We start from the raw sequence: 27665 nt of genomic DNA, 5'->3' as shown, positions 1-27665 counted from the left end.
ATGGGTGAGTTAGAAAGGAGTTCAAGTGACCTAAGTATCTAAATAAGAAACCAGTGAGGTGCTGTTAGCTTGTCTGGTGGATACCTTTATGACAAAAGCAAATATCAAAATGTAAAGATAGTGAGAACAAGGTAGGAAGTAATTTATTCCAACAGGGAGGCAATGATGAAGCTTAACAAAACAAAATCTGAATTAACTTAATCTTCCTTAATTTAAAAAAAAATTCTTTTTCAGCAAGTGACAAGAAGGTAAGAAAAGAGTAAGGCTGTAAAATCAGTGGGCTGTTCTAAATTGCCACTGCAGAATAATGACAGAAATCTTCAGTTGTATAGAATACTTTGAAAGCGAATCTGTTCATACAATTACAGCATGATTTCATAGTTACTGTAGCTGACTTTTACTTGTGGCTGCCAGTAGTAACGGGAGCTCTTTCAATGTATATAATGTAGAGAGCAAAATGATAGAAAATGAAGAAAACCTTAAAACAGTGCTCTTCCAAATTGTTCTGAAAGTCATGGATTTACAATGAGTCCCTCTGCTGCAGAACTGTGTGGTGACTAATTCCTGAGGGTCAAAGTCAAAAAAGAGTTCCCCCCTGTGATAAGCCCTGGAGAGACACTTGTACCTGACATCACTCTCTAACCACAGTGTCAAGATGTCACAGTGTTTTGATACCATCCTGTTAGCATGGATTCTCTTTTCTCTATTTGTTTTCCTTTCAAATGCATGGAATCCTGGAAGGAATAACAGGGCAGCGGTTGGGTAGGGTAGAGAGATGTGTATGGGAAATAGAAGAGACAGATCATAGAGGGTTCAAAGGATAATCTCCATTTATATCAGATTTTACCAGATCAAGGTAAAATTTGATATGAGATCACCTTTAAGATGTTACCTTTAATAGTGATTTAGATGCCAGGAGGGTTGCTTTAGGAGTCACAGACCCAATGTGAAAACCTGGCTGGCCAATTAATAGACATGCAGTCCTGGCTTTGCTTCATTCTGTGAAACCTGCTTTTCCTTGTCAGGAATAATGAAGATATGAGCACTTCTTTCATCGGTAGAGAATATGGTAGAAACAGGATAAGGCTTTCAACACTTTTGGCACAATGTCTCGCATATGGCTGCTGCTTCTGCTCCTATGGATCTTATTGTTTTAGTTGATGACAGTGGTGCTAGCATTCTTGCCATGATCCACTCGCAGGGGAACAAGGAGAGCCTTTAAGAAATTCTGTAAACTGAAAATGGCAGTGGCACGTCCAGATGAGTCCAGCCTTGGGATAGCGGTGGGCAGGGCTTCCTGCCCTGGGGTAGTCTCACCCTTCTCCCAGCACAGTGAATTGAATGCCAAGTGGTAAAGCTGTCCAGGAATCCCCTTTGGCGTGATGTGAAGGAAAGGCTTGCTAAGGTTGTGTTTTAGTAGCCAGTTTTATTCTTAATGCTTGTGTTGCTATCTCTAAGGAAGGCTTAACCTGAGTCCAGAATCAATGGAAGAGGAATCTGGACTCCTTTCCACTAGCACTAATGGAGTTAGAAACATGCCCACCTGGCCCTGCAGAGTGGCACTGGGAGTGCATTTGTCCTGTGCCAGAGTACATCTAATGCGCAGTCTGGACAGTGAAACCGTGATTTTGTTTTCCGCAAAATTAGCTGATCTTTGTCACCCTACCAGTGAGCAAGATGCTGTGGCTTTACTGTTGATCCAAATTCAGCTAAAATAAGTGCAGCCTGAGTGGATCTCTCTGACTTCCTGGGGTGGAGGGGAGCCCACCCTGGCAACTGTGCAAGAGGTCTTTCTTTATCCCTCCTAGAGGAGATAGAAACGCCCACTGCCAAGAAACTACTCACTTTATGTGAAATTACGGCCAAAATGAGAACGTTCTCCCAGGATGAATTGTTAAAATTGCTTTGTTAGTTTCGTATAGTCTATGGTATTGACGTTTGTTGGTCGCTTTTACTTCATTTTAACTTTTTCCAGCCTCTTACTTACAGCTGCTTTAGTACTAACTGGGATTTTACCAAAACGAGGGGAGGATTAAGTTTCTTTTATAAAAAACATAGCTCAAAGGAAATGACATGTTTAATGCTACTTTCAGTTCTTTTTCATTTCTGATGTTTCTGCTCCATCTCCCAGAACATACCCTTTAGAGGGTGTCTCAAGAACTTCTGTTAAGGTTTCTCAGGCCAAGACAATTTGATTGCTATATGCAAACAATCTTACAAGATTTGTATGTTCATGTCCATGCCATTCATGTTGATGAATGTGTCTCTTTAGCTTAGTTTTCATATTCATGATTCATGTCAGCATATATCTCTGCATTTCTGAAATAATTCTGAGAAAAATACACAAGCAAGTTTATTTTTTGTTGTTGAATTCCTGCCTTAATTTGATAGTAGAATACTGCTTTCAAAGGCTATGGTGTATCTCTTAAGACTACCTACCCTCTGGTAACAGGTGTCTATTTGTATTTTATTGTTACTATATTTTCCGGCCCGAAAAATAGTAAGGGACGTGGATTTGACAAAATTGTACTGTGACTACACCACATGTTTGGTGAGTTGGTCCATTTAATACCCGGACCTCTGTGGAGGTGGGGCATCAGGATGGCCTTTCCTCCTTACCTGCGTATTGCCTGGTTCCTTGCTTCAAAGCCTACTCACACCACTGAGATTAACGTAAACACAGAGGAAGGAAAAGTGCACTTAAAAACAATAGTAACAGGGTAACCAACATTTAGTGAATTCTTGCTAGGCCAAGTACTCCTCCAAGTGATTGATATGTATTGACTCATTTAGTCTTCAGAATAGTCCTAGGAGGTAGATATTTTCCCAGTAAGACAGCTGAAACTTAGGCTAAAATACCTGGCCCAAGGTCCCCTAGCCACTGGCTTCCAGAGCCAGAATGAGATTAACAGTGGTTGTATTAGTTTCTTCTTGCTGCTGTAATGAATTGCCACTAACTTAATTACTTAAAACAACACCAATGCATTGTCATTCTAGAGAATAGAAATTCAAAATGTCCCACTAGGCAAAAATCAGGGTATTGGCGGGGCTGTGTTTCTTTCTGGAAGTTCTAGGGGAGTTTTTTTTTTTTTTTCCTTTTACAGGTTTTCAAGGTTCCCAGTAATCCTTTGCTTATGACTCCTTTCTGTCTTCAAAGCCAGCAATGGCCAGTCAAGTCCTTCACATCACGACACCGACTCTCTTCTGTATCCCTCTTCCTCTTTTGAGGACCTTTGTGATTACATTGGGCTCATGTGGATAATCTAGGATAATCTCTTTCTTTTAATGTCAGCTAATTCAAAACCTTGATACCATCTACAACCTTGATTCCACTTTGCCATGTAACATAACATTCACAGGTTCTGAGATTAGAAAGTGGACAGCTTAGGGAGTTCATTTTTCTGCCTACCACATGATTATTTATTACAGTAAGGTCATTTCTTTAATTTAGGCTTTTGATTGAAATGCACAAGTTGTTTTTAGTGTCAATGCATTTTTAGTGTCAATGTGTTGTGACTATATGGTAGAAGACATTTGTTTTAAGTTGAGAAACAAAATTTGAAACCAAGGTCCCTATAAAAGCAGCTTATCTAAGAAGTGTTGTAAGGAAAAATAGGTATGAGAGGGAGGAAAGGGGAGGAAGAGGTGAAGGAACACAGGCAAGGGAGTAATATCAAGCAGAATTACAAGGAACGTAAAGCTGGTTCAGTCCTGCAGAGGAAGCTCTGGAAACAGTGCAGGCCACACTTCACATTGCAGTGCAATGACTGAGAGCAAGAGGGCTGGAGCAGTTGCATCCCTGCATCTTAGTCATTGGTTAAAACTGTTCTCCCGGAGTAAATGCCCTGGCATTTCCTCTCCACTTAGACAAGTAGATTCCAATTGCCCAAGGGCATTCTCCCCATAAGAAGACCCAGCTTTGGGTTTTGAGGAGCAAAAATCCATCATGAGCCTACATGCCCTACAATGGTCAAAGAGACCCAGTAATTCACTCAGTAATTCCTGTAGCTTTCCAACGTACAGAGCAGTCAGCAAGGTGGTGGGAAGCGCAATGACATCTTCAGGTATAAAACAGTGATCCTAATACCCACCTGAAGGGATTGTTGGTGGAGGTTAAATGCAGTAATGCACTTGAGCACTGTTGGGTTGGTGTTGGAACTTGGTAACTGCTTGGTAAAATTTAGCAGAACCTTATTCAGCTGAACCTTTGCATTTAGCTCAGATTTAGTCTATATTTTGCATAGAAAGAAATATATGTATATAGGTTATTTAAGAGAAACAATAGTAATGTTAATTTTAAAAGATTAAATAAGTTGAAAATCTCTTTTTCTTTTACAAAATAGCCTCTGGATGGTCATTATTTTTAAGTTACCAGTTAAGTCAATAAAATATAAATTCTAGGATTTATATATCTTACTAGCTATTTCTCAGTCAGGAAAAATGAGTTTTAGAAAAAAAACAAATTAAATTGTATTTTTAATAAATTTCAGCCTTTAACTCTGTGACTAAGTGAGCTACCTTCTATCATAACTTTAAAATATATACATAGCACATAAATTATTATTTTAACTTAGAATTAATTATTTTCTAAATCAAATTTAATATTAAACATAAATCCTGACTTTTTACCTGACCTACTCTGAACAAGTAATTAATGACTGTTTTCATATTTATATATATGTATCTTATGTACATTTGAATGCTGAATGTCATTTTAACCATCAAATGGATGATGAAGTAATAGATAAAGTACATTTCCCTGTAGGAATGATTTAATAATATTTTCATTGTTAAAGACTATGCTATAGGGTGAGTTGTAAAGAAAGACATTTGGGACATTTAAAAATTGATGTCACCTTATTTTTGTATTAAGCATCAAAGTATAATATCCAGGGCAGTACACACCCAATAACTTTCAACTTTACTTAACCTGTTGAGATGACTTACCATTTGCTAAGATTTTGTAGTTTATGAAAAAAAATTTTTTTAATCACCCTGAAGGGTAGAAAAAGGAAGTCATTAATAAGACCACCTCTGCTGAGCCTTTTGATTATTTGACATTGTTTAAATAAGTTGCTATTATGACCTGGAAAAATGCCTTGAAAGAGGGTGTAAAGAATTGGAGTAAATAATTTCTGGGAGTTCTTTCCAACTCTGAAATCCTGGAAGATTTCCTCCATTTTTGACATAGTTCAAGAATTGAAAATATCTTATTTCTTTTAAGCTAAGATAGGTGATCGTATTCATCACCCCCTGAATTTATACCAATCTGACAGTGATGCCAAATCTGATAAAACAGAGCTATATCAACCTTTTTGGAATTTAACTCTTCTATATACCCATTTGTGGTCTCTTGAATTTCTGAATCCAGTCACAAATAAGTAATTTTTTCTCGCTTTTCTAGAAGAATGTGGAAATCTAAATATATTTTTAATTTCATTTGACTATAGATATATTCAGTCATTTGATCTGTATTGATTTTTTTTTATGCTTGACAATAAACACCAAGGACAACTACATGGAGGCTACACAGATGCTATTTTAAGAACCAGTAAAAAGAAGTCTTTTCTCATTCATATTTTCTTAAAATCGTAAAAGAAGGAACTCATCAAATTTATATGCAAAATTGCTTTATTGCTTAGTGAAATTGAGAGACAACAGTTTTCCTTTATTACCAACTGGAAGAAACCCACATCTGGGTCTAAGTTGTCTCCAATTCCAGAAGGAGGAAGAAATTACAATGTGTGTAGACACTTCATATTACAGTTTTTAGGTTGCTGATTCACTTGTGTTTTACAGTAGGTTCTTGAACATATGTTCAAGAAGTTGACTTCTTCACTTAGAATGTCGAGCTCCATGTCTATTCATGTTGCTGCAAATGGCATTATTTTATTCTCTTTTATGGCTGAGTAGTATTCCATTGTATAAATGTACCACAACTTCTTTATCCCGTCATCTATTGATGGTTATTTAGGTTGTTTCCATGTCTTGGCTATTGTAAATAGTGCTGCTGTGAACATAGAGGTGCATGTATCTTTTTGAACTATACTTCAGTTAAAAAAAATAGAGAAAAAGAAAAAAAAGTTGGCAAGAAGCAGACTTGATTTGTTTGAAACTTAACCTGTGGTGAGAATGAAATTGTAACTCTGAAGTGCCACGTAGAATAGGGGCATCATGTCATTAAGCTGTCCTTGGCTTTGCAGCATGTGGCAGAGTACTATGCAGGATTGCAGCGGGGATAGAGCAGAGCCTGGGGCTCTTCTCTTAGTCCCTATTTGAAATCATCCAGAGAGGTGAACATTCACTTTTTTTTTTTTTTCAATGTTTGTTTTTTAAAATAGCCGTGAAACAACAGAGTCTCCAGAAGGTTGATTCCTAAGTATTTACTGAAGTCCCTCCAGGTGTCCAGCACTGGGCATGTTAGATAGAAAAACTATTCAGTGTGACTTGTTTCTTGACTAAGGTTGCCAGAGTAAACACGGGACACACAGTTAAATGTGACCATCAGATGAACAGTGAATATTTTTTGTGTAAATATGTCCCATGTAGTATTTGCAAAATCTTTATTTTTACTTGCTATATTTGAAGCAGTCTTCCTCCAGAAATTCATAGGTTAGTGAGATAAATAATTTATATTTATTAAAATAAACTCCTTAGGGAGTAACATAGAACAACGTAAAACAGCAAGTTCTAAATTGTACAGTTGAGGTCAGCACTTCATAGTTTCTGTTTTGTTTTTTTCTCCTGTGGCATAAATCATAAGATGGCCCTAGTGAGAAGCATTAAGGTCTGTAGCATAAATTGTGAGTTATGGTAGTTCCTGATTATTTCTCCCATTTCTTTCAATTCAGGAAAGAAAATGTAAAGGCACTTCGTGTCTTTATTATACAGATAATCCAGAAGCTACTCTAGTCTATATACACTTTTCAGTAAATAATTCAAAAGTACTTCTCAGCTATGATTAGTAACAGATTACTTGCACACCTGGTTTTGCATCGTTAACGTGTGTGTGATTTTGAAGCCTCACTCTGGCTTTAAATGTCATAGGATGTCCTTATCCCCCTGCAGTCAGTGTGAATCAGAGGAGTGGGAGAAATCATCATTGGACACGCTGGTTTTAAATGAAGTCTTGAAAGCACAGAGAGAATGCAGTTAAGTGACAGAGTGTGAAAATTTTGTGGTAGACACCCAAGGGTAGCCAATTCCCAGCCAATGGAATGACCAGAGCAGGAAGTTACCCAGAGGTAGCAGTGCTCTCTTAGCTTCCTCAGGTCATCACAAGTCAGTGGAAAGGTTTTCTCAAAAATCCTCTTTTGACAAAGCAGTGCGTTTTAGACAAAAGACATAACCCATGGGGAAACTCACAGCTGTGTCTTCCTGTCTATTCACAGCTTCGCTATCTATTCTGCTGTATTTTAATTGCTAAACAACATTTAAGAAACTAGATTTATAATGAAACTAACTGTTAAATATTACAAATTCTCAAATGAGTTTGAGAAATGACATTTTTTACATAAAGCCTGCTGAGCAGCGAGAGTTATTTGGGAAACTTTTCTCTAACCTCCATACTGTCTCAAGATATTTACAATATCACAAACAAGATTATTACTTGACTTTCAAAATAATCTCTGTAAATAATCACTCGAACTTCTAGAATGTTGTGCTTTATCTCATATCTCAATGTTCTAAATAGATTGTCTGGAAAATACTGGAAAGATCCTAAAAGCAGCAACTGTTTAACAAGATGACAATGTTTTGGTAAATTCTTATTATGTAAGGTAATGAAGCTCAGGCCCTGTGAGTCTGTGGGCCATAGATTTTCATCATCCAGGTGTTGCTTTCCAATGTTGTCATTGCGTATTATTTGTTAGTTCAAAAAGTCTGCTACTTATTGCTTAATCCAGCTTGGAAACCATAAATAAGTTAGATAATATGATTTGCCACGTGAAATAGAGTATGGCTGGCAAAATCACCTAGACTATATCAACACAGTAAAAATGCATCACAAAAAGACTGAATTTCCACAGTGTAACATGGATCTGTCTGGTTGTTAGACATGTCTGGGATCCAGTGATTATTTTAGAACATTTTTATTTTTTTTAAATTACACACACACACACACACACACACACACACACACACACAAGCGTGCCCACTCATGCATTCTCGCCAGCTAAATATTTGTATATCATCCTCATTTTACAGAGAGAAGATCAAGGTTCAGAGAGGCTGAATGCCAGTCTGATAGCCCAGGACTAGTATGGGGAGTAACACAAATGTTGAGATCAGTTTTTCTGGTTTTGTATATATTCCTCACATGCCATCTTTCTTTTTGAACTCTTGAGGGGAATTTAGATGTTAAAATATCCACTAGTGAAATGAAATTATACCAAGGAGACCATAGATGTACAAGAGGTGACTACTTTTAACCTCTATGCTTGCTGGTAAAATACCCTTGCGAGATTTTGAGTGTGTACATATTTTTTCAAAGGTCTCTGACCCCTGCGTGTGCACCATGATGATGGAGAAGCACCCTGTCCTCCTTCCATCTTCAAACAATGACCTGGCAAAGATGCCTAGATGTGGTTTGCTTAGGAGTGGGTCCAAATATCCTCGCCCAAGTGTATCACATTTTGCTTTGTCATACGTAGCGTGGCCAGTCATTTTTCTTTCAGTGTACTATAAATAAGCAGGGCGAAAGAACAGCTGGTTTATTTCTCTTCTAATGATGTTCACTGCATTGTTCTAAATTTAAGGCCTGGCACTGGCCCGTTCTACAGATTAAAGTTTATTACTATGAAAAGTTGCCTTTGAAAAGTGTACGTAATCCATTTATGTAACTTTCTTCTTCTCAGATAGATAACTGTTTTAATGAGAGTAAGAGTGTCTACAGTGAAATAGTGTATTACTTTTGAGTAAGAAAGATAATTTTAGTGAGTATGAGTTACAGCCTTATAATCAGAAGGTCATCACAGGTCCGAGACGGAGAGTGGCTCGGAAAAAAATTAAAACCTCAGAGCTGTCGTAGCAGATTCTGTAAACTACAGTCTTTTCCTGAACATAAAATTTGGATGCTCCTTTTCCCCCTCATTCTACTCTTTTCTTAGGGCAGCTGTAGCTTCTAAAACTCTTTCTATCACACCAGACAAGGGGGATACAGTCAGTTTATTTTTCCAATTTTATTTTCTTGACTAGGGAAATATATGATTTGACGTCCTGGTCCTTTGGAGACAGGAAATTAATGAACATCTACCATTTATTTAGATACAAAATTCCTTAACTCAAAAAAGTCTTTGTGTTCTTAAGCCAATAACATTAACAACAGTAACAACAACAACAACAACAACAACAACAACAACAACAACAACAACAACAACTTCTCCTACCCAGGTCACATACAGCAGTGCCAAAGAGCTTTACTTGTCTTTGGATGTTGGTTGCTTGTCTTTCCTGTCCTGTACCCTCCCACTTCCCACATCTCAGTGCCTTTGCCATGCACCTTGGGAGCAAAGATCAGGGTCATGATGCACCCTGTGTTGATCACAAAGGTGGCACTAAACAGCTTTTAGAGGACCTGATTTGTGGTTGCAGGTGCCTACTCAGCAGAGGTTTTTCTTTTTTGTAATTTGGTGAGACTCTCCTAGGTTTTTTTGTTTGTTTATGTTTTGGTTTCTTTGTTTACCTTTTAGAAAGATGGAAGGAGGAAGAAAGATCAATACTCTAGGAAAAATATACTGAGAAACTGAGGCAAAAGGGAAATGGTGTAGGGGAGGGGAAGCGGGAAGCAGACAGGAAAAAGAGAAGGAAACCAGAACCACAGTCTGTTCTGGGAGGTCCAGAATGCCTTTTAGAACTGGACCATGGTTTGGAGCTGTGCTTTTCAGTCAAAGGGCAAAGAGGCCATAGTTGCTCAAAAAAAGCATGATTTACCCACATTGTCAGTGCCACCCTGCAATCAGCCACCACAGCTGCAGTGTTGCTACCACATGGGACCAATTATGTGCAGAACTGCATGTTCCAGAGGTAGGTAGGAGTGCTATCTCCTTACAAAAAGTGAATTGCTTAACAAAAGCAGGTGCCCAAAGAAGAGTGTATTCCATTGGACTGAAAAAGTACCTAAGCACAATTGGCCAAGAAATGTTCACTAATGCCAGCAAGTGCTAGTACTGTCCCAGAACTCTTAGATTATCTCTTGAATCCTTCTCACCCTGCAATACAGATGTTACAGGCCCATTTTTATGGGCAAACAAACTCAGGTCCAGCTGGACCAAGTAACTTATCTGAAGATATGTGTAATGAATAGGGACCAGAAGTGAGTATGTTGAACTCTGATGCCCACACTCATTCTGTCAGACAGTATCAGAATTTGCAGGTGAAAGGGGGAAAGAGTAGTAGGGAAAGTATTTTGGGGAAGCAATTTCAGACACATCATCTTTAGACAATTTATTTAGAGCACACAGCACAAAGCCTAGGACGTGCTTGCAAATGTCAGCTATTACACTAACACTGCTTTAACAATTTTGCTTCCTTAGCAGTGTAATGACAGCCTTTGTCGACACCCTTATTTGTATAGGATTATTGGATTTGTAGACAACAAAAGATGGTATATATTGTTAGGTTTTTCTAGTCTTACTAAAATCTCTTAGCAAAGATGTAGTTATATGTGTTTTAACCATTCTGTTGCTTTGACACTAAATATAATTCAGGAAGTTAGTTGCTGCCAGATGATCTCTTTTGTGTATATCAATGGGAATATTTTAATCCTGTCTAATTTTAGGCTTTCTCTAGATATAAATAGTTTGTTCCTGAGGATCAAGGTGAAATGCCTCTGTGCTAAAAAGTTTCCTGGAGACATTTGAGTGGTGTTATTTGAGAGTTGGCCGCTTGTATCTTGTGTGAAGTAGTTTGGACCTCTCTCTAGGTGCTTCTGTGATGGGGCTTCTGCCCTCTTCTCCAGCCTTTCTCATTACTCCCAACTCTCATGTTAGGGCTCAAATAGCACAGAAGAGTTAGTAGTTTTTCTACAGTTTACAACTGTCTGCTTTTGCTCACGGTATCCTCTGCCTGAAACGCCTGCCCACTTCCCACTCTGCTCCACACCCTCCCCCTCCAAAACCTCTGACCTCCCCTGACTAACTCCCTTTTTTAAGATTCAGCTTAACCGTAAATTCTTCCAGGAAGGCTGTGCCTAAAATGTTCCCAAATGGATGGCATCAGCTGCTCCCCTCTGTGTTCTGGCCGTACCATTGCATATTGAATTTTAGTTGCAATTCCATTTTGTAATAATGATGTGGGTCCTCTGAATCTGCCTGTTCCCTGCCTCTGCTTTGATACACATTTTGTGGGTGAGAAAACTAACCCTAAGCACAACTTTAACCCTAACCCCTCCAGGGAAAAGAATGATCTTTGTCACAGGAGAACATGTGTAATTTCAACCTATTTGGTGTTGGTGGCCCATATACCTACACAATTATCCACAGTCTTTTATGCTATGCAAGTGTAGGGGATTTCTTCCTGGCTTTGGGGGAGACTATTAAGGTAGACTATTCAGCTGCTTAATGGAGACATCCTGAGAAGTTACTTCTTCAGGTTCCTTTTGTCTTTTCGTTGAACTCCTACGTGGTCTTTCCTTATTTTGTTTCTTCTCAGATACCACTTGACATTGCTAGAAAGATTTTCTTAAGGCTTATGACCATGTCACCTGCATGCCCTTAAATAATTAAAACATAGGCATGTCATGACCTAGTATTCTCTGCCTGCTCCTGGCCAAGTCTATCATTCTGGCTGACTTTTCCAAATGCCCTCCATCCAGCTTAGTTCCAGTGAATTTGAACTTTTCAACATACTCCATCATTCATATTGTCGACTCTATTTAAACACTATTCTATGAGTACAAAACCCAATTCTGTCAATATTTTAAGCCCTGGTTATTGGCTCCTCTTTCACACAGCTATTCCTGAGGTTTCTACCTACATACAGTTTCTTTCTTTTCCTTTCAGATTGTTTCATATGTACTTAGCTTGTGGGATTTACATTTTCCCCCATGTAATATGATTTTTGTGCTTCTCAAATAAATTTCTGGAGCTTCCATTTCCTCCAGCTGATAATTGGAGATAAGCATCTGCATAGTAAGAGTAATGGTTTGGTTTTGTTTTGTTTTTTAATCATAAGTAACAAAGTAACATCCTCATCCTGGTATGACTCAAAAAGAGATATTGGAGAGATGATGAGCTGTCCCAAGGTTCCTGGGACATCTTCAAAACTGTAATAATGAGCAGTCAAGAAATCCATTCAAAACAAGTAGAAGTTCTCTTTCATCTCAGCTTTTCTATGCCCATCTCTTAATCTTTGTTGTTGGAGACCTGTTTCCTCTGCCTTTTCTATCCATACGTAGAGATTACTGAGCTGGAGCTCCCACCTGTTCTCAGGTGCACGTGTCCTTGATTTTCAGTGACCACTAAACAGAATCTGATTGGCCAGCTTGGTCAGGATCAAACATAGCCTACTAGCCCTGGCCACTTACCTCCAAGCAGCTATGAGCATGATAGCCTCGTGGAAAAGAAAAAGGTTATCCAACATTCACTTGAGTGGGCTTTGATTAAAGGACATTATTAAAGAATTGAGATTATGGTCCTCTGAGAAAACACAAAAATGCATCTATTATAGGGTTTCTGTGAGATCAAACAGGAGAATTTGTGGTAGAAGTAGATCATGTAATCCCTATGGTCAGACTATCTGGATTTGAACCCCTGCTCTGCCACTCATCAGCTTTATGGCCTTGGTAAACTTGCCTAATCTCTATTTTCCTTAGTTTGTTCACCTGTCAAATTGGGAAAGTATAATAGTAACTAAATTAGAGCATTATTGTGAAGATGAAGTTCTAAAGTGGAAATCCCTATTACAGAAATTGGCATATGATGATCATGCAATAAATATCACTTATTGTTAAATAAAATTATTTGCATAGTTGCTAATCTGTCATTAGCAAAAAGTTTGTTTCCAACCTCTCATACTTGCCTTTATTAAACTATAAATTTCTTGGGAGTGAGGATTACGCATTATACATCACTGTATCTGTCATAGTGTATAACGTGGTTTCTTACACATTTTAGACATAGCAATTGGATGGATAGAAGGAAGGAAAGGAGAGAGCGAGGGAGGGATAAAAGAAGAAAACACACTTTAAATGCACTTTGAATTAAGAAAGGAGATTTGGCTGCTTTGTTCACAAAGGATATCAGCCCAGAATCTTAGGGGCAGAATAAATAATACACCATGTGTCTGAAGGAGTGGTAACTGGTTATGTTCCGCTTTACAGATCAAAATACTAGCTATGACTCTCTGGTAGTGAGGTAAGATAGATTTCTCAGTTTTGTGATTAAGACTGAATATAGCAACTGATGGTTGCCAGCCTTGTGTTGTAGCTGCACATAATTAAAACCACTATAATCTAAATACTTTAATTTAGATTATTAAAAGTTTCAGCAAGACATTGTTTAATTAGCAGGTTATTTGCTGTGTGATCTTTAAAAATCTATCAAATGGTATGATGTTTTATTAAACTACAGATTCTGTTGAGCATTTTTTGAGCCATTTTAGATGTTAAAGTCTGCAAAAGTTACTGTTGACTTGCTAAGTAATTAGCTATAGTGTAGATTACATTTTTGTTACTGCCCAGAAAACATGCATTAAGCACTTGTGCCTGATTGGATTGTCTGCCCTCTGGAGGCAAACACATAAAGTCACCAGAATGGAAGGAGGGAGGCAGGCTGTAAGCAGCAGAGTTGGGATTAGGTGAAAATGAGTTCATGTCTATGCTGCTAGCTGCCTAGGCCAGTCAAGGAAGTACAGCCTACAGAGTAGCACCCACCGACCATAGCTTCGGAACTGGCAAGGATAGGTATTTCCAAGTTCAGAAAGATAGCCTGATTAGTGGAAGGGACATGCACACTGGGAACAGATACATTTAAGATCTTGATCTGTCACTTTTTAACTGTAGGACTCCAGACAGGTCCTTGAATCTCCCTAAGCTTCAATGCCTTCATCTATTTCGGAGCAGATAAACTTTTTCTGTAAAGAGCTGGATAGCAGATATTTTTGGCTTTGCATATCACATATGGTCTTTGTTGCATATGGTCGTTGTTTGTTTTTGCTTTTTTTTTTTTTTTTTTTTAAACAACGCTTAAACAATGTAAAGCCATTTATACCTTGAGAACTGAGCAAAAACAGGCTGCTGGCTGTTTTTGGCCCAGGGGCATAGTTTTCTGACCCCATGTGATTGACTGTATTATTGAGATTTCACTTTTAAGGAACAAATACTTGGCTCAGAGAAGTGCCCAGTGATTATTTGTTTCCCAAGTATCAATGAAAAGCTGAAACTTTTGATCAGTTTCAATTATGCCAGAGCCGTCTTAAAAATGGTATGACTTTGTTACCATATGTGCCTCAGGATTCTCAGCTGTACAACTCATGGCTCTTGCTACCTGCCTCGTTAGTGCTTTTAACACAGTAGGTACTCAATTAAGGGTTGTTTGTTAATAATAAAGGCAATACTCAGTGCACCAGTGCCTCAGCATTCATAGAGCAGAGGCTCTGCGTGGAGCCTAGTGGGTGAAATACAGAGCAGATGCACAGTCGGTTCTGCAGGACCCAGAAACAGAAGCCAACCAAAGAATCATCTTCCGAACATCCAGTATCCCTCAGTTAACTGTCATGCAGACTGAAGTATCACAGGCATGTTAAGTAAAAGGAAGGAGGAGAGCAAATGGGTGGTATGAGTCAGGGAGGGCTTCGTGGTGGTACTAAGGTTGTCATCATTAACTATCTGAATGTTAGATAAACAGATGTGATAAAGCAATCTGTTGAACTTTTAAAGACATATATAGAATCAGTATATAGCCATTTATAATTTCTCCTGTCCCAGTCCTGCTAGCCTCATTTCCCTCTCTACTTTTTGCTCCCAGGGTTTTAATCATGATGAGTTACTTGCTGTTCTCTGTGTACAAGATTTTCTTATGCTTTCCCACAAGCTGTTCCTTGGCGTTTTTTTTTTTTTTTTTTTGCACATACGTATTTTTTATTGAAGTACAGTCAGTTTACAATGCTGTGTCGATTTCTGATGTGCAGCATAATGCTGCACATATATGAACATACATATATTCGTTTTCATATTCTTTTTCACCATAAGTTACTACAAGATGTTGAATATAGTTCCCTGGGCTATACAGCATGAACTTGTTGTTCACAAGCTGTTCCTTGTGATAGGACCGCCTCACTTTCTCTGTTGACAGATTTCTACGTGCATGTCAGTTCTTTTCTAAGGTGTCACCTCTTCAAATAGCTTCTCGTGATCCTCCCCACCATCAATCCATGCTCCTTCCCAACTCTGTCTCCCAGTCAGGGCTGGGACGTTCCCATGGGATTCAGTGTCTCTCTGTTTACACCTCTAATACTCTAATCACACTGCATTATAACTGTCAGTAGTCTGTCTTACCTACTAGATTGTCAACTTTTGGAGGGCAAGGATTGTTTTTCTTTACCCCTCTGTATACCTAGTACCTAGGACAGCACCTAGCTCAATCTATTTTCAGAAACTTACTTAGTGTTGCCAGATAAAATACAAGATAGCAGTTAAATTTGAATTTCAGCTAAACTATGATTTTTTTTTACCAGAAGTATATTATTACATAGGAAACTCATACTTAAAAAAAGTCATTGTTTCTCTGAAATTCAAATTAAACTGGATGCCCTGTATTTTTATTTGCTAAATCTGGCAATCCTATTTTATGAATTAATGTATGTATGAATGAATGAATGAATGTCATTCTTTTCTGTATTATGGTAAGAAACCTTTTCATGAATTTATGCAGTTTTCAGATTAGGGAGTGAGCCACAGTAGAAAATTTAATCAATGCGATCTGAAACCCTTGATTGCACTTTGAAAGCATGTGTTTATATTAACAATGGAGGGATTTAATCACTATGAAGAGGTAACTGTTAATCTTTGAAGAACTTTTCAGATTAATAGACTCTTCTATTAATGACAGTTATGATGGCTTATTAGTAGGTAAGCAAGGATAAATAGAAGCTATTGAGATTAGACATGCTACAATAATAATAAATTACAAAAAATCATTATGGAGAGAAAATTTATTTCCCAATTATTAGTGAATATATTAAAATATAATTTCAAAGCAATATTAAATATAAATATCAATTATTATATATATATACACGGATATCTATGTGAAATGTTTTCTATATACAAATAGAATTGGCAACTTAACCTTTTAAGAGATCCAAAGTACCAACCTAACAGTGCTTAAGGGTGTTAAGAATCAGATGTCCCTACTCAAAAAATACCTTCCTTAGTTTGTCATCTAGTTCCTATAATTGCTGCCAATGAAAATGGGGCAGAAGGCAGTGCTGTAAGTGACACTGGGGGATACTGTGTCAAGTGTTTTTTACTCACTCCATCTGCTAAGCCAGTGTCTCTTCAGTGTGGTCAGGCTGGGCCAGCTATAAGTTAGCTGCAGCTCTGCTAGCTGGGGATAGCTCTAGGGTAAGGGTTGAGTGGTGGAAATTAAAGATCTGATTTATTCAAGTATCTGAAAACATTCTACAATGAAAACTGTTATTAGATGTTGCTTGTACTGTGCTATGGACCACACACATACTGTCATACCATTTTCTGAAGACTTGCAATGCCAGTGATAGTTTAAAAACTGTAAACCTGATGGAGGAGGAAGACAGTTTAATGATTCATCCAGATCCAGAGATGTGTCAGAATAAAGGACAGGTCCAGTTGGCAAACAGGTGTTTTATGATGGTATCCAAGACGACATAGTTGGTGATCAACAGTTCAGAAATGCTTCCCCAAAAGGTGGATGGTTCTTTAAAATGTTTCAGGTCATAACCCTTGCAGAAAACACTGATGTTTAACACACTGATTCTCAGTCCAGGAAACATGAGTCCTCCAGGTTCCACATGGCTGGGGTGCCCCTGCACCTCCTAGTGCTGTAACTAAGAGAGTCCTTTGGACCCAACAGGGAGCACGTGGGGGCTGTACACCATCAGGCTTAGTGGATGGCAGTGTAAAAGACGATCCAGCTGACCAGGAACAAGGCAAAAGATGTTACAAACACTTCTTTCGTGAGCTCCGACATGCCTCCATAGTCTTCCTCATCTATCTGTAGGTAGTTGCTGAAGTAGAGGTAAAAGGACTCCTGCACTGATCAGCCAGAATCCTGCTAGTCCTGAGAAACAGGGATGGACAGTAGGGAACCGGGCAGTCGACATACACAAGGCCTTCCAAGAGAGTAAAAGACCTCACTGGCCTCTCTGCCTAGGAGTTCCTTGTAAGAGTCAACTTCAATTATTTTGTATATTTACTTTAAAAAATATTTGTTGTATGACAGGTAATTCAGATACATAGTATAAAATTCAAAAGCTACAAAAGTAATTTCCCTCCTTGCATCCTTTAATCACACATTCTCTTCCTTGGATGTAATTATTTTTTCTAATGCATCCTAAAAGAATTCATGCATTTCACTGTATGCTTGTGTGTGTGTGTATTTTACATAAATGGGAGCATATGCACCTGGTTCTGCACTGTGGTCTTTTCACTTAAGATATCCTGAAGATCATAGTCATACAGGTTTTCTTCAGCTCTTTTAATTTTTTTTAGTATTCCCTGACATTATTGTAGAAAAATTTATTTAATTAATTTCACATTATTAGATATTTAGGCTATTTTCAGCATTATTACACACAATACTGTGGTAACATCCTTTTAATGTGATTATTTCCCCAAACTGTGAATACATACGTGAAATAAACAATTGCAAGATAAATACTAAAAAAAAAAATAGTGCTGAATTGTTACACAAAGCTGAATTGCCTTTAAAAATTATATTAGGTTATGTTTCTACCATAGCATATTCACATGCCTTTGCATTTCTCTCACTGTGAGTAAGATGTGGCATATTTTCGTATGTTTAAAAGCAGCTTCTACCTTGTCAATGACCTATCTATATCATTTGCTCACTTTTTAATTGAGGAGGTCTTTTTAATATTCTTAATGACTTGTAGAAACTCTATACATTAAAGAAAATAGCTTTCAAATATTTAGATACTCAAACTATATAATATTTGAAACCACTCAAAACCATTATATATGTAATTTAAATCACAGATGCTGGGCAGAAAGAACAAGTCTAATGTATAAATTTTTTGGTAAAAATTGATATAGTGAATAAATTCAATACCCTGTTTGCTTTTGTAAACAACGCCAATGGCAGGAGTTTTGACTGTATTCAGTGGTTTGGCTTTAGCACTTTTTATTCAAATTGGCCTTATATACATATAGCCATGACTTTCCTTGTCAATTATGTTGTTTCTTCTGTTTACCTTTGATTCAAGGTTACTCATTGATTTGGATGAAATTATAGAGTATTAGATGAATTGCACTTTAAAATCACTGAAAAATTTTGTTTAGAGAGCTAGTTATTTATTCAAATAATACAAAAAAGCATAATATTTGGTGAGCAGATACCAGAAGAAAGAGATCTTTTACAGTTTATCTCTATTTTAAAATTCTAGATATTTCTCTTCCCTAAAAGAGCCCAATTAAAATCTTAATTATAATTTTTAATAATCAAAACATGATTTTCTAAACATTTATTACATAGTTGTTGACTTCTGATTATGATGCTCTATTATTTCAAATGAACACGTGTCATTCCTGTGTGAAAATACATTTTTAGTCATGGATAAAGTCAATGTGGAAATCTATACCATGATAGGTCACATATTCAGATGGTAAATCACAATCGCAGGCTTATAATTCCCCTTTCTAGCTAAATAAATATCCTTGGATTTGGGATGAATCATCTCAGGAGCATTGCAAACTGTGATAATTAGAACTTTTTAAAAGTGTCCACTTTGGTAAAAGTAATTACAGAGGAGAACAGAGCAGTGATTTCAATCACCATTTCACATGTGAAAAACAAGACAGAGAATGGGACACTTTCTCAAGGTCACCCACTAAGTTGGCAGTAGAACCAGAAATAGGAGACACTCTCCTGACATGTTGCCTAGAGTTCTTTATAGGAAAGGACACACTCAGACTTGAAGGCACTTTAAAAAGGTAACAATCCTTTGAAATGTGACCATGCAAATTAACATTCATTCCAAATGCATATCAGTTGAAGTTTACTAGTACATCAATTCCAGTCATCATTTGAATATGCTTTTCCTTCTACTTCAAAAATAGGAAAAATTGAAGAATCGTTTTTCAGCTCCATGGCTTACAGAAGAAATAAAGAAAAAGGAAAATACCAATGCATTATTTTATTCTTGAAAGTACTCGTGACCCATGAAACACTCATGGAATAATTAGTTTATTAATATCATCCCAGAAATTCAAACTTCCTTTGGCCAATTGCATTGCACACATCACTATCTGAAAAGAGAAAACAACAGTTATATATTAATATTAATCCGGAATGTATTATGAAATGGTTCAAAGATGAAGAACCATAAAGTTAAGAAGAAAGTGAGTATTTGATCTGAGTAACTGAACAGAGTATTATGTTATACACCAGGTTTAATTTTTTTTTTTAATTTTAATAGAGTAAAATTCTTTCTTCTTTTTTCCTCATAAATTAAAATACTTGTAAATCATTCAGAAATAGATCAAATCGGTCCCTAAGAAAACAATGGCAATGTAATATCTAAATCTGTGCTTCTGAACAACTAATAATAAGGAATAAATGAGAACAAGCTGTTCTTTCTCTCCATAAAATAAACTCTGGAGAGACATTCTTTAAATTTGTAAGACTTTACCAAAGAGTTTAATACTTGAAGCCACAGAACAAAGTAAATACCATTTGTACTCTGGGAACAACAACAGCAAAGAACTAGGACTCAGAATTTCTTCTGTGGTTATTTCTTATCCTAATTATAATGGAATGTACAGAGACTTGTCTTTAATGACTAGATAGAAGACTGAAAGCCATCCATCATGTCAACATTCAGCAGCATCCATGCATTCACGTATGGAATGTGGAAGCAATGTGGATTACTGTCGAATGTCAGATCAGTCACAAAGGGAGCACAACTAAAAGGAAATAGCAATGTGTATCCTTCTGCAATTGCTCTTTTGTCCCCTTTCGCTTTCACTAATTCCATGTATTAGGCTGAAATTGCCAGTAATTGGCCATTTTTAACCTGCAAAAACAGCATCGTTTGGTTCAATATAATAAATGTCTATGTTCATTGTTATTGAAGCCTGCTGTACAATGCGGAGTTCATAAGTCACATAAAAAAATTCGTTATGCCGTCCACCCAGCAGAAGTAATATGGAAAGGGAATGTGAAAATTGAATTCTTCCAAATTCATCACTCTATTTATTGTGACCTACTATGAGTGTAGATCTGAAAGGATTTGCATTATCTCAGGAAGTGAATTAATACAGTGAGAGGAAATACCCACCTGTGTTACCAGAAAGAGTAGCCTTTAGAGTTACTTCATGGATAACATTTATAATTGTTCTGCCTAGAGACCTCTTTGAGGTCATGTCATGAGTCCCTATTATTGATGAAAAACTAGAGACTGCCATAAGTGGAATCTTTCTAGAAAGAGTATCTAGTTTCAACTCAAGTCTGTGTTCATCATGACAAGTATTTCTGAGAATACATTGATTTTTTAATGCATTTTTTTTCATTATTCCTATATTCTACACTGGAAGATTCTAAAGGGAAGAGATCACAAATTCTGTCTAGATATATTTTTTAATATATAGATAGTCATACAGCAACTTTTAATAAGTGGGAAGGACATCAGCATTCTAAAATTATTCACCTAAAAATATTTCCCTGATACTTAATTTCATACAAATTGTCTCTTCTAAGTTTCAGCTTTCCAACAAACTTTTAAGATTTTATTAATATGGTAAAGGAAAAAAGGTTCACTTAGTCTCTTTTGAAAAGTAGATCCTTAGATGAGCCTACAGTGTCTGAATGATGTGGCCCTCCTTTCCTTTCTGATTTCCCCTGGCCCTTACCTTCTTTCTCTCAGTCCCTGAACTCCAGCCTTATTTGTTTTACAATAAGCTATTTCCTACCTCAGGACTATTGCGTATATTTTGTTTTTCTCGAAAATACATGTCCTGACTCATTTTGGTAACTCCAGTTTTGGGGCTTAATTTTTAAGGTCCTCAGAAAGGCTGTCTGTCCTCTGAATTGCCAAATGCGATCCTCCCTGTGACACCTCGGTTTGTGTGCTCTTTGATAAGCATTTTCAGTTACACATTTGTGTACTAATTTAACTTCTGTCCCCACTAGACCATAGCATTTAGGCATTTAGAATATAGTAGCCCTCAGTAGATATTGGTTAAAATAAATACTGACTTCTTACATTCATGAAACAAGTGAATAGTTAAGAATAACCGTGTTTGAAGGCTGTTCACCAAGGTGTTAACCTTGGTTATCTCCTGGCAGATGGCATTATAGTATTTTTCTATTGTCTCTTTTTTGTTGTTTGTTTAACTATGTATGTTTCTTTTCCTGTAATTAATATGTAGATCTATTATATGAATTTCTTTTCCTTTAAAAATACTGTTGGAAGATCATGGAATTTTGCATGGATGAAAATTTGAACTAGCGTAGATGGTTCTTGGAGGATCCGTCTGCATGTGCGCAGGCATGGAGGTAACAGCTGGCATATCTGAAGGAAACAGGTATCTGCTGCAAGTGCAGCAGAGGCTAGTCTGTGTGGCTTCTGGAAAGGTGGTGGCTTAAAAGGCGGAGGACCTCAAACGCTAAAGGAAAAGGTAGGGGCTTCTCTTTCTAGCATCTGTCTTCTGAAAGTTTGCATGCAAAGAGTTGATAGGACTAGATTCACGTTTGAAAATGTGCTGCAAAGTGAGATACGGATCAGAAGAGGGAGAGCGTAGTGGTGAGGAGATCAGTTATGAGGCCAGATCAGCATTTCACGGTAGAGATGGTGATAGTCCAAAGTAAAGCAGTGGTTATGAGGATGCAAAGGAAGGATATGAGAGAGAAGGCAAAGATAGAGCCAATATAATCAATCATATGGAGAAAGGAGAGTTAAAAAAAAATGAATCTAATCTTTTGAGCCTGGGTGAATGCAAGAGTAGTGATGTCATTTACCAAGATAGGGAACCCAAGGAAAACAGTACTTTTGAGATTAAAAGAAAATGCGTTAGGCTTGAATTTGAGGTTGCAATGGAACCTTCAGACAAGGGTGTCCAGTAGGAGAAACGTAAAGTCAGAAATGAAGACTTAGAAGTCATTAACATAAAACTAATAACTGGTACCATTGGATTATATGAGATTTCCCCAATAGGAAAAGTCAGAGCCATAAAAAAGGCCAAAAAGAGAGTTTTGGAGAAATACATATTCTAGTGAACCAAAAAAGAGGACTCAAAAAAACAAACTGAGAAGGTAGTATCAGAAATCAATTGGGAGACTGATTTATTACAGAAACTTAGGAAAGGAGATTTCATGAGAGAAACTACCTGCAAAAGGGTAACATGCTTTCTAGATGTTAGAGGATCCACAATGATGATGATGATGATAGTTAACATTTATTGGTTGTTTACTCTATGCCAGACTTGGTTAGAGGACCTGTATTTATTTGTATGTGTTAATTCATTTTATACTTAGAACGTGTGTTCTGTTAGAGTGTGGGAGTTATAAACCATGTTGGAATAACTTTGTAACTAAATAGGAAGCTGAGTCAGTAAATGTCCCAATACAACTTTTTCTACAAGAACACTTATCTGCTCCGGGACCAAACTTTCACTTAGTGCAGTTGAATTTCCCACAGATTCTAGTTTGTAATTAATTCAGAGTATAATTTCAGTAAGTGGCTCTTTGGTGCTTGTCACAGCCTATCAGTTTTGAATATCCTACTTAAGATTGATTTTGAGATGAAAATGATTTGTTTTGTCTTAAATTTAACTGTGGACGTTGACTGTTGCACTTGACTGAGAATGAAGGACTCTGACCCATAAGGTTGCTGTAAGCTCACAGGCAATTGGAGTAGTGTCAGTTTCCAGGAAGACTGGCGCTGATAGAATGCTAGGAGTCTGATGACTGCAGTCACATTACTCTGGAGCTGAAAAGGGAGGGCTCCTACTGGGTTAGTTACTTTGTGTGAACTACGTTCTACTTTGGCCTCATACATTCTGTGTTTGTTCCCTGGAGATATATCAATGCACTGTAGCGTTCTCTAGCAGCCATGAGGCCGGAGAGAATTGCTTCAGAACGAGAAGAGTCAGTGTAAACCCTCTTGATATGGATTATTCAGATACTGACAGTGACTGTACTTTGGGATACAGCGATGATGAAGATTCCAGTGATGAAGTTCAAAGAATATCAGAGTCAGTGCACAGAAAACTGTATTTGCAATTTTTTGGATATTTCTCATGCTCTATGATTTCATTGAAAGGAATTTCTAACTTCTCCCAAAATGCTTAAAAAGAGAACACTACTAAACTGCATAGCTTTGACTGTAATTTTTCATTAATCAATAGCAATTTTGTGAAATATCTGTTAATCTGCCGAACGGTACCTACTTCTGCAGTAGTACATGTTTATTAATTGTCATGCTGAAATAAACTAATATGCAGGTACAGAAATGGATGGTTATGAGATTTTGGTTTTTAAAGACAATGTGCATGTTAGACCTGGACTGTTAAGTAGACACATGTACCTTTACTTACCATAAAGAAGTGTGCTGTGTTCAGAGGTAATGTGTGTTTGGTGAAAGATTTTAAGTATATTGGACATTATCTTATAATTCTAACTATAAAATCCTCTGTGGTCAGTGTTTTCAAAGTCTCATATATTATTCTATTAGAAATTATCAAACACCCTGATGTACCAAAAAACTAAAAATGGAAGAAAGTTCAGTTAAAATAAATAAATAACTCTATCTCCCTCTCTCTTCTCTTTCCCCGTGTCTAAACTAGTATGACGTGAAGCCCCTGCTACCTTGGCAGATGTTCTGTGTGAAGCTAGTATCATAGCAGCTATGTATGGATAGGGAGAAGTTTCATAACAACATGGAGCTATTAGACCTCTTTTATATGAGTATTTAATATTTCATACCTTAATCCAAATGATACTTGCTTTTACTATGGTCCTTGAACCTGTAAAGGAAATAACCATGCACAGTAAGTCACAGTATTGTCAGCATATATAAATAATATTCTCTCATTAGAAGTTTCTACCATTTCTCCTAAAGTAAGGGATTGATATATGTCAATTCTAGGTCAAATAGCAATTTTCTTTTTTTTTCTAATATTTCTCCCTCCAAACTTTTAATATTAAGAAGACTTTCCTTTTTCAATTTTTTTTTAATAGAGGTACTGGAGATTGAACTCATGACCTTGTGCATGCTAAGCCCCCCACTAGATAGCAGTTGTCTCTCACAGGAGCAGGCTTTCTGAATGCACAGGGATGGCATTTCTAGATACCTGCATAGACAGGCATAGTGACATTAAACACCTTAATAGTAGCGACACAATCACAATATAGTATCAACATGAATTTGGCATTGAATGAACTTGGCATTGACTTTCTATTATTATGTAACATTATCACAAAGCAACACAGTAAGGCTAGGATATAACTATGGATAAGATTCTAATTTGAGAATCAAAGTGGTTTATTGGTTTAGCTTTGTATTTGGACACCCATAAACATATCAATGCTCTTTTATTTATAATTAAATATACTTTTATAATGATGGACAGAAGAAATTATGACTACTTACTGTTCAGAAGTTATTCTGCATTAGAATGAATTTAGGATAGTTGTCCATTGAAAATCTGATAGCAGAGTGCATAGACAGTCAACTGTTGTGAAAAGTACATGGCTTTGGAGCCAGCCAGGTCTTTGTTCAAATTCCAGGACTACGACTCATTAGCTATGTCTGTCTTTTGGTGTGCTACATAACATCTATCCCCATGTGTGCATTTCGATAAAATACCCACCCTCTTTTATATGTATTGAGATTTGTGCAAATTACTTAATATAGTTCCTGATATACTAGATGCTCAATAAATGGCAAATACTATGATCTATTGTTTAATATCTATTTAATATGTTGTTTCTTCCCCCCATGTTATATATCTTTTTGTTTTGCTACATATCACTTTACTAGATACTAAGTCTGATTGTGGGCCATAACTTACAAATCTTTTTTTAAAATAAAATATTTTCAACTTCTATTGACTATGTCATTCTTCTGATCTTTGATTTTCACCTTTTAATTTTAAAATACCTATGTATTTTCTTTTTGTTGCAAGGAAATTGCATTCATTTTTGAAAATATATCCAATTTACACCAGATAATATAAAATTTTTAAACATTGTATATTTGTCATGAAAGCATTTTAAAAAATTCTTACATACAGAAAGTGTATTCAAAATGAATCATTATTTTGTATATGTTATATTTATAAAGACTATGGGCAATTTTAAATTGTCATGGTAGAAATATATTTTAGGGAAAGTTTTGTATAAAGCTGTGGTAGATATTTTGTTTTAAATACACTGGCAACAATTTGTAGTAACATATGCTGCCATGAGCAATCTCCTGAGAAATAAATCATTCATACAGTTTATGGAGGATCAGATGAACATTACTAACCATTTCTGCTCATTGTGTCCACTTCACCAAAAATTCCTACTCAGAAAGTGCTAATGGACTTGAAAATATACACTTCACCAAAAATTCCTACTCAGAAAGTGCTAATGGACTTGAAAATATATTATCTACTTCTACAGAGCAGAAAGAAAATTCTCACTTTGTTCTTGGGTGGTGTTTCAAAACAACAGACCGCACCTCCAAAGGACAGACATCACGGTGTTGGTGATGAGAATACAGAACCATTGCTGTCTATGTACTGGGCAGATAAACTTATCTTTATTGCATTTAAGACCATTAAATGGGCACTATTATCATTCCCTCTTTTATAGACGAGAAAACTGAGGCTTTCACAAAGCTTGTGGTTTGTCTTGTAAAACCAAGACAGTATGACTTCAAAACCTGAACTCTGTTCTTCCCAAGGACTCAAGATTCCTGTACCACACACTTACTAAGCACCTCCCATGTGCCAGCCATTCAGGATAAAATAGGGAGCAAAGTTAAGTCATTGACCCTGGTTTAGTGGAAGGGGAATAGATACAATAATAACCTGACCATACAAATAAATGTATAAATTATAAACTGTGATCAGTACTTGGATGGAGAGGTACATAGGACCGTGAGAACAGATAAACAGAGAACCCAATCTAGTTAATTCAACATGGCATCCCTGAGGAAGGGGCACTTGGGCTGAGATCTAAAGAGTAAGCAGAGGTGAGCTAGTCAAGGAGTTGGGGAGGAACTTACTAGGCCAAGAAAGGCATCTTAAGAGGAACTCATGACAGGAAGGAGATGATTTATTCAGTCATTTAAAGGAGGCCATTTTGGCTAGAAGATGGGGGATGTGAGGGAGGCATTGGGAGGACCATAGGGGAATTGAAGAGACTGTAATAAAAATTTTAGAATCAGAAGAGAACTTTGTATGGTAGTTGGATTTAAAAAAACAATAATCAATAGGGGTTTTTGTTGTTGTTGTTAATAGCAATAACCAGTGAGAAACAGAAATGGGAAAGAAATACCATAAGAGAAACTGGTGATATAAAACACCTAAAAGTACTTTTTAAAAAATGCCAGGACTCAAGTGAGAAAGATTAAGAAATCTTATTTATAGACATAAAACTAGATCTAAACAAGTGGAGAGTCATGCCATACTATTGTAAGGAAAATTAATATAATCAGAAAGTCCTTCTTCTGAAATCGATGTATAAATATAATACAACTCTACTAGAATCCCCATGTGGGTTTCTTTAGAAGCAGAAAAATGATTTTAAAGTCTGTATGAAATATAAATGCTTAAGAATATCATCAAGATATTTCTGAAAAAATTTCAGTAAGGAGAAACTGCTTTTCCACATAGAGTTCAGAAGTATGTGTGAAAGCTTGGTGTATTTTGAAAAAGTAAAGACCCACTGGGAAAATCCTTATTTTTAAGACTTTAAAAACTTGTTATTAGAGACATACAATGTTTTATGATGTTTAGAATGTATTATTAACCTTATATTATTTCCTATGTATATATCTTTGTAATGTATTTAAACCTTAAATTTATCATTAATTATAATAGCTTAGAAATTTTACCTCTCTAGGAAACAGTGTATTTTCAAGTATAGCTCAATGTTTACATGACAGTGCTACTATTACATTTTTAGTAGCTTAAAATGAAATGTGAATGTTAACTTATCAAATCCACCTTTGACCACTGGTTAAAACAACAGATATCAGGGCAAATTTTTAAAGATTTAAGAGGTTAATAGATATTCCTACAGTGACAAACTAGATGCTTATAAAGAGACAGTACATATGTACGTATCCCAAGCAAAGTGAGTAAGATTTGTTGAACATTCTTGAAGAACCGTAAGCTCTGGTATAGGTGAATAACACATTAGTAGTTGCCAGAAGGTTAGTCACGTAAGTACAGGGTCTTCAAAGTAAGAAAATACTTAAAACAGGTCCATCATTCTCAAGGTTATAATGATAAAGTCATA

The 27665-nt window shown here is 36.6% G+C and overlaps 1 protein-coding gene across 2 annotated transcripts in view; it reads left to right on the top strand.

Annotated features, from left to right (window-relative positions):
- The window catches only part of PRKG1 (protein kinase cGMP-dependent 1), a 1104481-nt gene that overhangs the window by 945888 nt on the left and 130928 nt on the right, over positions 1-27665 (top strand). The gene's annotated exons all lie outside the window — the stretch shown is intronic.

The sequence above is a fragment of the Camelus dromedarius genome, chromosome 8 (genome assembly GCF_036321535.1).
Source record: "Camelus dromedarius isolate mCamDro1 chromosome 8, mCamDro1.pat, whole genome shotgun sequence".
NCBI classification, from domain to species: Eukaryota; Metazoa; Chordata; class Mammalia; order Artiodactyla; family Camelidae; genus Camelus; species Camelus dromedarius.
This window is presented reverse-complemented; position numbering and strand designations above follow the sequence as displayed.